At 34.4% G+C, this 14,800-nt stretch overlaps 1 protein-coding gene across 1 annotated transcript in view; it reads left to right on the top strand.

Moving 5' to 3' along the window:
- The first annotated feature begins 2,396 nt into the window (after positions 1 to 2,396).
- Positions 2,397 to 14,800, top strand: part of LOC150077000 (uncharacterized) — a 132,117-nt gene continuing 119,713 nt past the window's right edge. Inside the window, exon 1 of the mRNA XM_090385753.1 lies at positions 2,397 to 2,479. The gene's annotated coding sequence lies outside the window, so the exon portion shown is untranslated. The remainder of the gene's footprint in view (positions 2,480 to 14,800) is intronic.

The raw sequence follows: 14,800 nt of genomic DNA, 5'->3' as shown, positions 1-14,800 counted from the left end.
CCGCGCCCAAGCCCGTCACCACCAAATACGGAGGATGCGGAAAGGTCAGGGAATGACCACCACATATCCCGGAGCAATATGGCCTTAGTTGCTAATGCTCCTAAAAACCAAATAACAAACATAACTACCGCGCCATCTACCGACTTACGGTGACGTTTCCGGTTATGGGTTCCTATGCAATTCACATTCCTTCAGATGTTACCTACCTCCCCTAAATGTTTGTACTAATATTTTTGAGACATCATGTATATTTTTGAATATGACATTAATGCAACCTGGCCTTTAAGTAAAGACTCTTGAAAGTAAATTTAAAATGATTGGGGAATTATCTTCAGCATAATGTAATTAGTTTTCAGACACCTCCATTCTATCTCAATATATTCAGTTTTTATCATTTCCTGTAAAATTTGAGAAATATGATTTACAATGTTTTTGAAATTGCCAATTCAGTAATGATAAACTATTACAAATTCTGTACATAGACTACAAAAAAAAGGATTTGGTAAGAGCAGAGACCTAAAGGATTAATACTGGAAAAACAAAACTATGATGGGTGGATGGGATGAAAGAACAAAAGGTAACAATTTGAAAGACTGAAATGAGTCATTATATATAAGTTCATCTGTAGGAATATGTGCATGCATTGACCTACTAAAATATTAGAGAATGTACCTAATACATATATTTACTAATATTTAAAAGTAGGTCCTGCTTTGATGTAGATGTGATATGAATTCAACTACATGTGCATAACTGGCCGAAGTGATATTATTTCATTCCCATTTAAGAATGATTTTGGATCCATCAGATTTTTTTGTTGTTGAGTACTTAACTCAAATGCCTTGATCTACATGATTCATGTCTAGTGAATGTGCAGACCATAACTGATGCTGCATATTCTTGGAGTGCTCTACATACCATTCCTGCACAATTTATACCTTGTGGCATTATTGGCTTGAAGGTTGGACTGCTGAGTTCTGTCTCTGGTGGCTGCTTCTCATTGGTAGTGGTGTTGCATATTGCTGACAATAGAGCTCCTGGAGTCTAAGCTTCTTTTTTTGTTGTGCATATTCCTATAAGGAATAGTCAGGATGGAAACTCCACCGATGTTGGGCGAGATGATTGTTGTTTCTTTCCTCAGGGAGTAGAGCATGCACTTAGACTTTGCTGTTAAGGCCAAATTGTTTAAGGAAGCCCGCTAGTGTGAGGAGGATACTTAATTTCCTCTGTGATCTAGAGGGGTCTATGTTTGCTTGGATGGTAGTCGATATTTTTAAATCATCCACGTAAGACAATACATCTGGTCTCTGGCTTATAAAAGGGGATATAATGGCAGTAAAGAGGAGACCAGAGAGGACTTCCCGCTGTGGTACTCCTGTGGATATTTGCTTCATATAAGTTTTTTTTTGAATGATGGAGTATGATAGTACGGCTGAGAAGGAGTGATGAGAGGAAGTGCAATGCATCCCCGCCTATAGAGTAGTGGTCTTCAAGCAGTTGTAGGAGGGCAGGTACCTGAACAGCATCAAAAGCTGCTTCAATGTTGAGGTACGTTATGAGGAGTTCTTCTTTTCTCTCAAATGCTGTAAGGATGCTATGGGTGGTGGCAAGGAGATTGGTAATGGTGGACCTATTTGGTAATGAAGAATGAATTTGTGGTGGGGCATCTGGAAGTGTACCATCCTTTCTAGTTAATTAAAAGCAGTGAAGGTATATTGTATTCCACTATTCCTTTTGTATGTCATTAGTGTTAAGGAAGTATCACTTCATTAAAGTTACTTAAAAATATCAGTTGCTTGGCGCAAAACTTACATGGTAATGGTAGAGAAGGGCAACAAGATTGGTGAGAGGAACAAATGGGTGCACTAACAAAAAAGGCTTAAGTTCTGCAAGTTGCAGCATCTGGAGACTAGGAACCTGCGAGGTGATCAGTTTGAGGTGTATAAGGCCTTGAATGGTTTGAGCAGGCTCAATGCTGACAGGATACTTCCGCTTGCTCAGACTGAAAGAACCTGAGGGGGCATAGATTCAAATTGAGGAAAGACAGTTGTAGAACAGATGTGCAAGAAGTTTGCCTTTAGCCAGCAGGTAGTTGATTGCTGGAACAGACTACCATCTGTTGTTGTGGAAGTCGATAGCTTAAATAAATTTAAGGCTGAACTAGACAAACATTTGGAGTGACCGGATGGGCGAATTGGGAAGGATTTTTTTTTTTTTTTTGGCTGATACTGTCTAAGCTTGCTTTCTTGCATCATATGCCTCAACTGATCTTAATGCTAATGTTTTTATTCAGATGAGGTTATAAATTTGCAATATTAATGGGATTAGTAATTAGTAGGAATAAAATGAAAATTAAATTTTCAAAATCTTATCTTTCCTATCGTATGAAAGGCCAGATATTTTCTACCTTCAAAAAATCTCAGAATATATATTTGCTCCTGAAGCAAAACCTTTTCATCTCACAAAGAAAGAACCTGTGGTAAGGTTATTTCCTTATTTTCTTAACTATTGCAGTATATTGTGAAGTTGATGTAATATGTGTTCTAAAGTAATAAGTTGAAAAAGTTTTCTTGCAGTGTATTACATTACATTGTTACTTTTCAGATACAATAAAATCCCATAACAATGAATTCCAATTATAACAAAAATTTCATTATAATGAAAATATTTCTAGGTCCTGGCTGACTTACCCCTCTTATTAGTGCTTTGTGAATCTCCGAATGAAATAGATTTTGCAAAAAAATATACAATGAATGTACTGCTAAAATATTTACTGGTTTACAATGAAATTTGTAATTTTCCAATAAAAACTTTATTGCAAAATTATGAATGACACAGTGCAGCTTATGTAGTTAATATAGCTGTGGAAGCAGTTACTTAAAGGAATTAACGAATTCATTATCATACCCTTTACTGCATTATCTACTTTTTTGAACGATGATGATGCTTTTTTTTTTTCAACCCCAGTGGTACTCACATTTTCTATTGCACTAAAGTTGAATTTTGATCTTAATGTAATGGAGGGGCAAAAAAAAGTTAAACATTAACCCAGAAGCAGCACAGGGGTACCTGACAGTTGTCACTCCAACATAACAATTCCATATTAACTGTTGATCAATGATTGAAAATCTGAAATGTTTTCTGCCTTCCTAAATATAGGAAGATAGAAAAATCCTCTTACATTTAGGAAGGCAGTGAAACCTGTAGGAACCGTACAGTGAAACAACGGTTTACTATAAGTACAGTTTACTATAAGTTCATGTATGCATTTAAAATTTTACACACTTTCCAATCTTTTAAAGTGAAAATGGAAGACTAATAGATTCATGGAAAATATATATATTTTTTTAATTTTTAGCAGAATTATTTTTTTTGTGTTTTTAAAATTAAAAGTTGTAATTTTTTTAATATTTCATTTTTTGTTAAAAATTAAAAGTTACTACATAAAAAAAAAAGATATTGGTTTTGCCCAAACAGAATTAAAAAAAAAAAAAAGAAAAAACCTAAACCCTTTCAGAAATTAAAAAGAAAATTGAGTTGTAAAATTATAAAACATATGTACTAAAAGAAAAAATTACATTTTTAGTACATATATTTCGTAATTTTAAAGTCGATACTTAAGTGAAATATAGCATAAATTGCTGCTTGTGTGTGTAAATTAAAATTTGTTATAAAAAATATATATATATATATATATATATAAAGATTTAATTATTTAAGCTATTAATTAAAACTTGAAATCCTTAAACTAAATTAGCCAACAGCTACCTCCTCATTGCTCAGAAATTGTTCATTATTTCAAACCTATGGCCAGGCTCCTTTTGTTAGATTTTATAGATGTTACAGAGTTTTTTGTTAAGATTATGTGTTCAGTGTTCTAGCTGAGCTAGCAAGGCCATTGTTAATTAATTAGCAGTCCTCTCCAACAGTCTAATGGTTTCAATCATTTGGGTGAGGTCTTGGTTTGAGTCCTTTCACATGCTGGAGGAAAATCTAAGCCTCTTCATTTTGATGGGGGGTTGTAGTTAGCCAATCTCAGGCAGAGGGGATACACATAATATACATTGGAGAAATATGGTTTAAGTCACTGATGTGCTAACTGACCTTTTGCCTATGCTTTTGCCTGTGCATTGTAAATGTAAATAGCACAATTTTATGGTGCTGTTTTAAATGAAAAGAACATTAACTGCCTATGTCAGCTAGCTTATAAAAGAAGTCAAAAACATTTAAAAATAAATAATAAAAAGCCTGTTTGCTGATTTTTTATTATGCAAGAGAAAAATAACTTTTAATTTTAATTAAACCACTTTTATTATGTAGATATTGACATGTTTCAAAAAATAAATAAATAACAGCCAACTAGCCAACTCAGCTGTTCATTAATTAATGGTTTGATTTAATTTGGTTCAGTATTGAATCCAGTCAAACCATTTAAAAACTGTTAATTCAGACTATTAAAATGACTTTCATCCATAAGAAGATTTTTAAATCTTTTAGTTTTCATTTTTAAAGATTAAAATTGTTATTAATTAATACTCTTGTCAATCATAATGTCCTCTTATATACAATATTTAAAAATCATTTATTAGATAAAAGCTGTTATTATTTTTGACTAGCTTTTCATTTGATTAATCTTGGTACTTTTATAGAAACTTTTATATTTTTAAGATATTTTTATACGAAAACATAATTGTTGCATTGTTTGTTGGAAATTTGTTAATATAAGTACAGTAAAACATCTGTAGCTTGGACTGTGCATGAAGGAAGGGATAATCTGAATTAGTGAAAAAGAAAACTGACTCAGTCAGTTTTCTTTGCCCCACTGAAGAATTACTTGCTGATTAGCATTTAAGAAATTGATAATGGATATATTTGAAAAGTTGGAGCTGTTTGCACAGAGCAAGGTTTTTCAAACTGGAAGATGGAATGCAATGTGCTGTTATCAGCAAATCTATGGAGAGAATTTCCATCAGTGGAAAAAGTTAATTTTTATACAAGAGGAAAAGAGTGGGAAAAAGAACTGAACCTTGGAGAACACCAGCATTAGTGGAGCAGTTAGTAGACAGAGAGTCATCTACCATCACCCACAATGAGTGATCAGAGAGAAAACTGGACACCCAGTTGCATAAAACAGTCAGCAATCCATAAAATAGAAACAAACTTGTTTATAAGACATTTATGCCAAACATGATTAGACGCCTTTGAAGTGTCGAGGGCAACTGCTTGAGTTTTATTAAACTTTTTCATCAAATTTATCCAAAGATGAGTTAAATAGGTTAAATATCACCAGTCAGCTGATGCTGGCGTAATCCATATTGGTGATCATTAATCGATAGAGAGGTTTGAGATAGTTTAATAGTCTGTGATTGATTGATTTTCCATTATCTTGGAAAAAGCAGAGGTAAGCACAATGGAATGATAATTGGAATGGATATATTTTTTACACTTTTTAAGAACTGAATATAAATTTCCATGCAGAAATTTATATTCCACCAGTGGAATAAAATAGGGTAAAAAGACAACACAAAACTGGTGCAAGCTCAGGAGCACAGTTTTGAGAACATCTGGTAAAATTCTGTCAGGACCTGGAGACTTCTTATCATTGAGATTATTCAGAATTCTTTTAACATCTGTCAGAAAACCATAGGAGACATTGAGTGGAAAGTGTTTGGTATGGTTAGAGATGATTTATCAAGATCATCAGTGCAAAAGTTAGAAGAAAAATAAGTTGCTGATGTCAGCTTTTTCTTTAGCTGGATGCAGCAGAGCCATCAAATTATAACAGAGGGGGAAGATACGAATGGACAGGAAATAGAAATCAAATTGCTTTGTCCTGAGAGCAGTAGACTTCACTATTGTTTGGAGAAGAAGCAACTTTTCAACCCTTATCCTCTTCAAAATTGAGTTTGGATTTATTAATAATAATTTTACAATTTTGCAAGCTTTAGTGTAGCAGCAAATGAAGCTCCAGATTTGGATACAAGACAGTTGTTATATGCTGCACTCTTACATTGAATGGCCTTAGCACATTTATTGGAAAATCAACGTTTAGATTTTCCAATAAAGGGCAAGATTTCTGGGTGAAATTCAGAATAAAGGATTTTGTCCCTATAAGAAAATTTTCACTCACACCATATGAGGAAATATCAGAAGAATGAAAACAGTCATGAAATAAAAGAGGAACAGAAATTGGGCAAATCATCCCATTTCTCATCCTTGTAATGCCAAACAACCTGAAGCTGGGAGTAGCTATGAGAGAGACTCCATTGGAGAAGATACTCACCAAGTTGTGATCTGAGGTACCTTAGAGGATCACTAACATTAACTATGTACTTTGAGAAGCTTTGGTGAGGAAAAGATCAAGAGTGTTGGGCACATGATTTTTTCTGATTGTCTAATATTCTGGCTGATAAATTAACAAGTTGCATAAGGTCATCAGTAATCACAAAAGCTTCAGTATCTCAAACAATCATGTCCATGTTACTAGAAAGTTGAAGCTATCCAGAACAGTGAACATTAAAGTTGCTAAGGAAAATTACCTCAGTTAGGAATATCAAATTCAAGAAAGTTGAATTTGAAAGAAAGGAAGTCAAATTTCTCAGTGATTTATAGAAATGAGAATGATAGAGGCAACAGATGACTTTGACATAATGAGATAAAGAGATTTTGAGCCAGTGAAGGTCATAAGGAGATTAGAAAATCTCTGACAAGGATTATCAGAATGGACATATGCACAAGTACCATCTTTAAAGCAAAGGAATCGTATAACAGATACTTGAGGGCAACTGAGATGAGTAGTGATTGAGGCATCCAAAGATCAAGATTCTTTCAGAAAAAATAAATGGAACTTGGCAGGTTATAAGCAGTGGTGAGCTATAGTGAGCTCGCGAGAGCCCATTGTCGAGATCATTTATTTTACAAATGAAATCCTGAATGCAATTATTGAGTATCCAGAGCCGAAACTACGGTGCGATGAGTGGGGCACCATCCCCAGCATTCGATCGGTTATGTATTTTAAAATTGCTTCATTTTTTAATTTAATTACAGTTGGACCTCTGTTTAACGAACTTCTTTATAGTGAATTTTTTTGATTCCTCTTGGTAATTACATTTAAAATAGTTTCTGTTGAACGAAGAAAATTTCTATGAAACGAACGGATTAGGAGAGACAACTGTGTATGCATCGTTCTCACCTTTGGCCTTTAGGCAATTTAGGTAATTAGAAAGCGCGAATTAAGGGTGAAAGCGATTACCGTTTCACAATGTTAGTGGTGTCCCTAAAACTTGCAGTCATATACCGGGAAGTTGCGCTCATCAATATGCTTTCCGTAGCCACTCAAAGTATTAAGCAGATTCCCGACACGGATTATAGCCTCTGGTCAACCTGTGTTGTGGTTCCCCTTTACTCCGACAAACAGGCTATGTTTTTCGGAAAAGTGAGTGATCCATGCCTTCCAATAAATTTCTCTTGTCTATGTTTACATGGTCACAGTAGCTGAATATCCATGTGATTCCGACATTGTGCACAATATTCAAAGAACTAGTGACAGACTGACAGTAGCAACATACAGGGGAGAGGGATTGAGGCAACTAAAATATTACACGAACTTTGCAAAGAAGAAATTGGCAGATTTTGAAACTTCGTCGAGTCTTTCACTGTGAAGGAAATGTTCTAAAATATAATGGCATAGGGACAATAATTAAAAAAAAAAAAAAAAACTGTTAAAACTGTAAAAACCCTGCACGAATTAAGGATGATTGCTAAAGAACTTGGTGTGGAAACTATAAAGATCGGTCGTGTGTTCGAGCCATGATGAGCAGCTCATTGCTTGCGGACGGCAATTGCGGGTTGAAGGAATTATCCCGCTTTGTGCAAACATTTTGAATCAGAAATTAAATATTCGGGATTCTTAAACTGACTTTTCGATGTGAAATTTCTTAACGATTTAGCACTAATGATCGACATCCTGCAGCACAGAGTAGTAAGATATCTTACTACCCTGTGTCCTGCAGGAGTTCTCTTACCTTTAAGAAGCTTTACAGAATCACTATGGTAAAAGCAGATAAATTAATTATTCGAACTATCAATGCTATTGCTAATTTGAAAAATTCCAAAGGAAATTATGACGCTAAAATTGAGAGCATGTTGAAGTGGAAAGAATTTGAAGGAATCAAAATCGAAAGTAAGAACACATTTAAAAAATTACCTCTTGACAAGTTATTAAATACATTGTTTTATCCTTAAAGGATAAGTTATTAATGCAACAGAGCAATTTTAAATTAAATAATGAAAATAATGATTCCATTGACGACAAGGAATTGAAAGAAATTTTAAACCCAGAATCGTGGAATATGAAAACTTTCGTCTCGGTGACCAGATGGTGAAAACTGAATAAGAAATTTTTCGGTTTTCAAAAAAATTTTTAAAGTTTTCTGATAAAATATGAAATAAAAATTTAATTATTTTAGAGGTTTTATCAAAGACAGTTTATCTTTAAAATCGAGTGAAATTCCCTTTTCAATTAAGAAAGCCAGAAATATCTTTGAAACCATTGCGATTAGCAGTGATGAAACTGAGTGAGCTTTCAGCATAATGAATAATATTGAGTGAATGAATGAATAATGTTGACAATTAAACACGTTGCAGATTATGACATCTGCATGGGAAACCACTGCTTCAGTTTGATCTGGATCGTTACGTCAAATCATCGCTCAGCTTTTGAGCAAAGCAGATCAACAACAAATATTAATAAAGAAGTAAATTGTATGTGCCAATTTTTAGAATAAATTTTTCTTGAATATTTATGTAATCGTTTCTTTTTTTCATAAAATATATATTGTTGAATGCTTTGTGATAGTTTTTGTTATTTGTAATATGGGAAATATTTCGCAATATTAGAATTTTATCGTGAAAAAAATGTGTCCATTATATTTCCCTAGTTGTTAAAAAATGACAAATAAAAAAGTTGCATATGTGCCGAGCACACACGGTAGATGGTTTATGTGAAACAACGTCCGCGTTTCTTTTAGGTATTTTGATTTGTTTATTGATTACGAAATAAAAGAGCTTTTGTATTATAAATATTTTATTGAACATTTGCAAATTTTCATGATTTCCATGAAAATGGAAATCATGAAAGATACGATGATACGATGGATTTATGACAACTAAAGTAAGAGATGATACGATGACAAGATACGATGGATTTATGACAACTAAAGTAAGAGATGTATACTTGCGAGTGCAGAGTATCTAAATATCTCTGTAAAATAGCACCAATTGATGTACCAATCCTGTAGTTGAAGCGACATATGCATCTGTTTGGGGTACCTAACAATGGAATGTAACGAAAATGCGAGACGAAAAAAAGAAATTGTTGACAAATATTTGTATTGTTACAGTCATATGATAAACACTTGTATTCTCACAGTCATATGACAAATACTTGTATTGTTGTAATCATACTTACTGCAGTAGTAACTTCAGAAAGTATGATTGTGACGTCATACTATTCTAAAAAGAACTCCAGATTCTATCGTATCCAGGTATCATCGTAAGGGGAGACATGACGACCAGGCTTTTATGTTTTTTTTTTAGATAGACCTTATATACATACACTGATACGCATGGTTAAGGGGGTAACAAGCCCCATCTGTCCACCCCCCAAATCCACTCCTGACTCGAGATATCATCGTACCGGCAGTCACAAAAAACGCGTCACGTGCACTAATCGCACTACTAGAAGTGCAAGGGTGGGAACCACCTCTGGTGGAAACAGCAGAATGATGTCACTTCTGTGACCTATCAAATTACTCGGTAGAAAGTCGGAAAAACTGCGAGCCCATTGTTAAAATATTCACAGCTCACCACTGGTTATAAGTGGAAATAGACATCGTTGAGATTGGAACCAAGACAATGTATATTTATGAAATAAATGAAGAAATGTTTGAGAAGTTTAGATTTTTTTGCAGATAAGTTTATTTTATTATTTTTTTTTTTGTAAGCTTTATCTTGTTCAATTTTGATTATGGAAAGACTTTCTGCTTTCGCTGGAGACCAAGCACCAAGTCCTCATCACTAAGGCTTGGCCTTACATTTAACTTAGAGACAAATTCCATATTTCTGTTGTACAATTTGAAAAGATATTAGCAATTTAGGTAGATATATCTAAAACATAGTTGCCACTTATCCGACTAACTTTGAGTTTATCCAGGCTTGTTCTGAAGGAGCACTGCTTGGCTGTAGGCATTACCCACCACCCCAATCTTTATATCTTGTATTGTTTTCCTTCATCAGCGTCATATAAGAAAATCAGAAACAGGAGCAATCCCAGCACCAGTCCCAGAGGGACCCTGCTTCTAACTCTATCCAATTCTAAAGCTTAACCATTAATTACAATCCTTTTCTTCCATTCTTGTAGATATCTTGTAATTATCTAAAGGACTTTACTTATATTCAAAATGTGCTCCAGCTTAGAACAAGATTTTCTATCTAATTAAACATTCTCATTCTCTATTTTATTCTTAACCCAGAACTGGTGGCAGATTATCTCACGGGTACCTCTTGAAAATAATGATCCTGCATTAACTGTTAAAATTATTAAAAATCTGAAATTTTTTCATCTTTCAAAATATAAACATACTTTTACTTCAATAGTTTTTGAATTGATTTCTTATAGTTTTTACAGAATAATTGCATGTGAGAACCCCACAGATGCTGTGCCACCACCACCACCTTTGAAACAATGTTTCTTGAAGAATGGAGGGATACCTGACAGGTATCCCTCCATTTATATTAGATTGGAAGGGGAGTTTTGAATTAATAATAATGTTAGTCTGATGTAAAATGCACCATTTGTCGGGGTGATGTTCGAGTTTTGTTGGAAGTTCAATAATACTTTCTTTTATGGGTTATTGATGGCTTTTTATCGCAACGTTGAATCCATGCTCTAAACTTGCGAGTTCGGTAGGAGTGAAAGTTTTAGAAGAAATGTTAACTGTGGAAATTTGTGGAGCTGTTATTTTTGTTTCCTGGGTAAGTGTGATCCATTTTTTAGAATATTTTAGTTCAACCTCTTTAAGGACTGCATTAATACGTATATTGTTGAAGTTTGTGAATTCGATCCAGGTATTAGGTTGCATGTTTCTCTTAAGTTTAAATTTTAAATAATGTATCTGGTGTTGCAGCTGATATTTCTTATTAAATCTTTTCCGTAGTTCATCTCGTATGATGGTGATGGAAGTTTGACGCACGATGTGTGGGTATTTTTTGTAGATTTAATTTGGAAATATACGGACGAATTTCGGAATCACATTGTGATTTAGGCATTTCTGTAGAAAGGTGATATGTAATTTATTAATGAAATGCTTGATAAGTATTTGTGAAAATCGTATCTTACTATCTGGCATGTTCAAAGGCATTGGAATGAAAATTAGATAGACAGTGCAGATTAGGTGTATTTTATGCATTAAGGAAATCTAATAATTGGACACTTTGAAGTTATAGTATGAATTAAAGTACTGTTTTATTGGACTAAATTCAAAAAATAGCAAGGGCTTAATTTTTCAGACTCACCTTGATCGATCTGCAGTTGTTATGGTTTGAATGGCAAGGGGTGACTTGCTTTAAGGTGATTGGTTCTTAAATTAAGGGTTGGGTAAATAGTAATTATGATGGATACGGGATTAAAATATGCACAAGGAAGTAGAAGTGCACCAACTCCATCCTTGATTGTCATTAAATTAGGTTAAATTGGGAATCTGTAAATAGTGGATAAGCCAAAAGTCGTAACGAAGGACTTTCGTTAAAAAACATCTTCAGTTGGCAAGTTAAATGAAAAGGGAATGCATACTGTATTTAAGAAGAATTTTGTAATCCCGTGATGCACACTTTGTTACTTGCGGGAATCTCAGATTGGTGAGATTCCAAACCGGAGAAAGATTGAAGGGGAGTTTCGCATTTATAATATTTAGATCGGAGTGGTGACAAAACCATTCTATAATGAGGGCTTCGAATTGTAAAATTTTGTAACTGTTTTTTAATTTTAATATGATAATAGCTGAGTCAACTAAGGGAGTATGGTTGTTGGAGTGAGCATGCAAAGTAAGTCCAGTGCTAGATTGTCCAGTTCTGAAGCTATTGTAGTGGTAGTATGCTCTGGTATTGGATGATTGGGTTGAACCGAATTTGGTTGTGGTACTACCAATATAACAGGCGTTAAAATTGTGTTGACATTTTATTAAATAAATAATATTATTAATTTCGCTTATTGGATATTTATGTGTTTCTTTATATTTGTTGAAAAATGATCCGAGTTTGTTATAAGTGGAAAAAATAAGAGTGATGTCTGTACCTGCAAATAGTCGCCAAAATTGTCCTGCAAGATTACTATGATAAGGAAGGACAAGAAGTGTTTTACTATTTTTGATGTGTTTTATGGGGTTATTGATATTATTTTTTGCGATGGAAATGGTATGATGTATTACACTCCGATCTAAATATTATAAATTTATTTCTCCACTTGTTCTCAAAACCTGTGCTCCTGAACTTACTCCTATTCTTTGCCGCCTTTTTTCACTTTCTTATTCCAAAGGTGTTTTTCCTTCTGCTTGGAAATTTGCTCATATCCAGCCAGTTCCTAAAAAGGGTGACAAATCCCTCCCATCCAATTATCGTCCCATTGCAATTACTTCTACTCTTTCTAAAGTAATGGAGAAATCAATTAACCGCCAACTCTTAAACTACCTAGAAACCTTCCATCTGATCAACAATTGCCAGTATGGATTCCGTCAGTGTCGATCCACTGGTGATATTCTGGCTTATGTTACCCATTTATGGACTAATTCAATGGAAAGGTTCGGTGAAACACAAGTAGTTGCTCTTGACATCTTAAAGGCTTTCAATCATGTTTGGCATAAAGGTCTTCTAAACAAGCTTCCATCTTATGGTTTGCCAACTGTTTTTAGTAATTGGTTATCCAGTTTTCTCTCTGATCGCTCACTGAGGGTGATGGTAGATGGCTCTCTATCTTCTAACTTCTCCACTAATGCCGGTGTCCCCCAAGGTTCAGTTCTTTCCCCCACTCTTTTTCTCTTGTATATTAATGACCTTCTTCCATTGACTGGAAATCCTATCCATAGTTTTGCCGATGATAGCACATTGCATTCCACTTTTCATTTTGAGAAACCTTGTCCTGCTCAATCAGCTTCAACTTCTCGAAAATCTGCTACCAATTCCTTAAATGCCGATCTTCAAGTAATTCTCCAGTGGGGCAAAGAAAACTTAGTCGATTTCAACTCTTCTAAAACTCAGTCTTGTCTTATATCTCGCAAAAAAGGATTCTTCTGCTCCTATGCTTATCTTTATTGACACTCCGATTTCTAGGCAAAATGATATATCTCTTTTGGGGATTACCCTGACTTCTAATCTCTCTCTCTTGGCACAAACACATTACAAATATTGCTTCCTCTGCATCTAAAAAACTTGGTCTTCTCTTTCGCTCTCGGCATTACTTTTCTTCCAAACAGCTGCTCACTCTGTATAAATTGCAAATCCACCCTGCCATGGAATATTGTTCCCACATCTGGGGTGGTGCCCCCAAAACCTCTCTCAGGCTTCTTGATTCCGTTCAGAAGAGGGCAGTTAGGTTAATTAATGATTCATGTCTAACAGAGTCTCTCCACTTGCTGTCTCATAGACATACTGTTTCTGCTGCATGCCTCTTCTACAGATACTTCCATGGGCACTGTTCTTCTGAATTGGCTTCTATAATTCCTGCTCTCTCTCTCTCTCTTTCAAAACAGTCCGAACACGTGCCGCCACCAGCCAACATCCATTTGCTGTCCAACTTCAAACTCACAATTTTTCATCTTCCTCGTTTATTCATTCAACTGCCGTTTTCTAGAACAACCTTCCTTCATACGTATTTCCTGAAAATTACAGTCTACAGAAGTTCAAGTCCAATGTCAACAAATATCTTCTTTCGTCTTCTCAATCTCCAACCCAAGCACGGTACTAAGTACTATAGGTTCTAATACCTCTCTTGTTTGGGGTTTACATAAAAAAAAAAGGTGCCAGTGCTACCAAGTTTCAAATTATGTGTTTATGTCTAGTTCAAGGTTACTTGATTTTACTTTCCCACCAGTTCTATAAATATCTGTGGCCTTACACGAGTTGTTTTTGAAATACAGTCGATTCCAGTTATTCGGGACACATCGGGACTAGTGCATTTTGGCCTGATTAAGCAGCTACCCTAATTATGGAAGTTTCACGTAAATAGTTAAAAATACAGCTTTATGATTGATTTTCTGTACGATCAAATCACTTTACGATGGACTCACCATAGTAAAGTACCATTCAGTATACGATATGTAGTAAGTGCCGGTCATTGTGATCATGTTTGTGAATTAAAGTTTAATTCTATTAAACAGCAATTGTAATTAGCAAAAAAGAATAGGAGGAATATTATCCACAGGCTATAAAAGTAAAGATATACTGTGTTCAGTACAAATTTAGACTTTATTATGTTACCAATTAAAAAATTAAATGATACGTGAAAATTGGAAGAATATTTTCCACAGGTTAGAAAAATAAAAATAAATTTACGCTTACGTGCATAGCTTAATTAATACATACTGTAATATGTACATACTAACTAGTTGACATTTCTGTTCACTGACATTTTTGGGTGTGGGTTAAAATTTAAAACAGTAAAAAAGATAAGCAATCAATAACAAAGAACACAGCACATACACAAATCGCAAGTAACACGATACTCGCAAGTGAGAACGGAGTAAATAGT

Source organism: Mastigoproctus giganteus, chromosome 12 (genome assembly GCF_048544385.1).
Source record: "Mastigoproctus giganteus isolate SK-2022 chromosome 12, ASM4854438v1, whole genome shotgun sequence".
Taxonomy (NCBI): Eukaryota; Metazoa; Arthropoda; class Arachnida; order Uropygi; family Thelyphonidae; genus Mastigoproctus; species Mastigoproctus giganteus.
The sequence above is the reverse complement of the archived record's forward strand: the minus strand, read 5'-3'. Positions and strand labels throughout refer to the sequence as shown.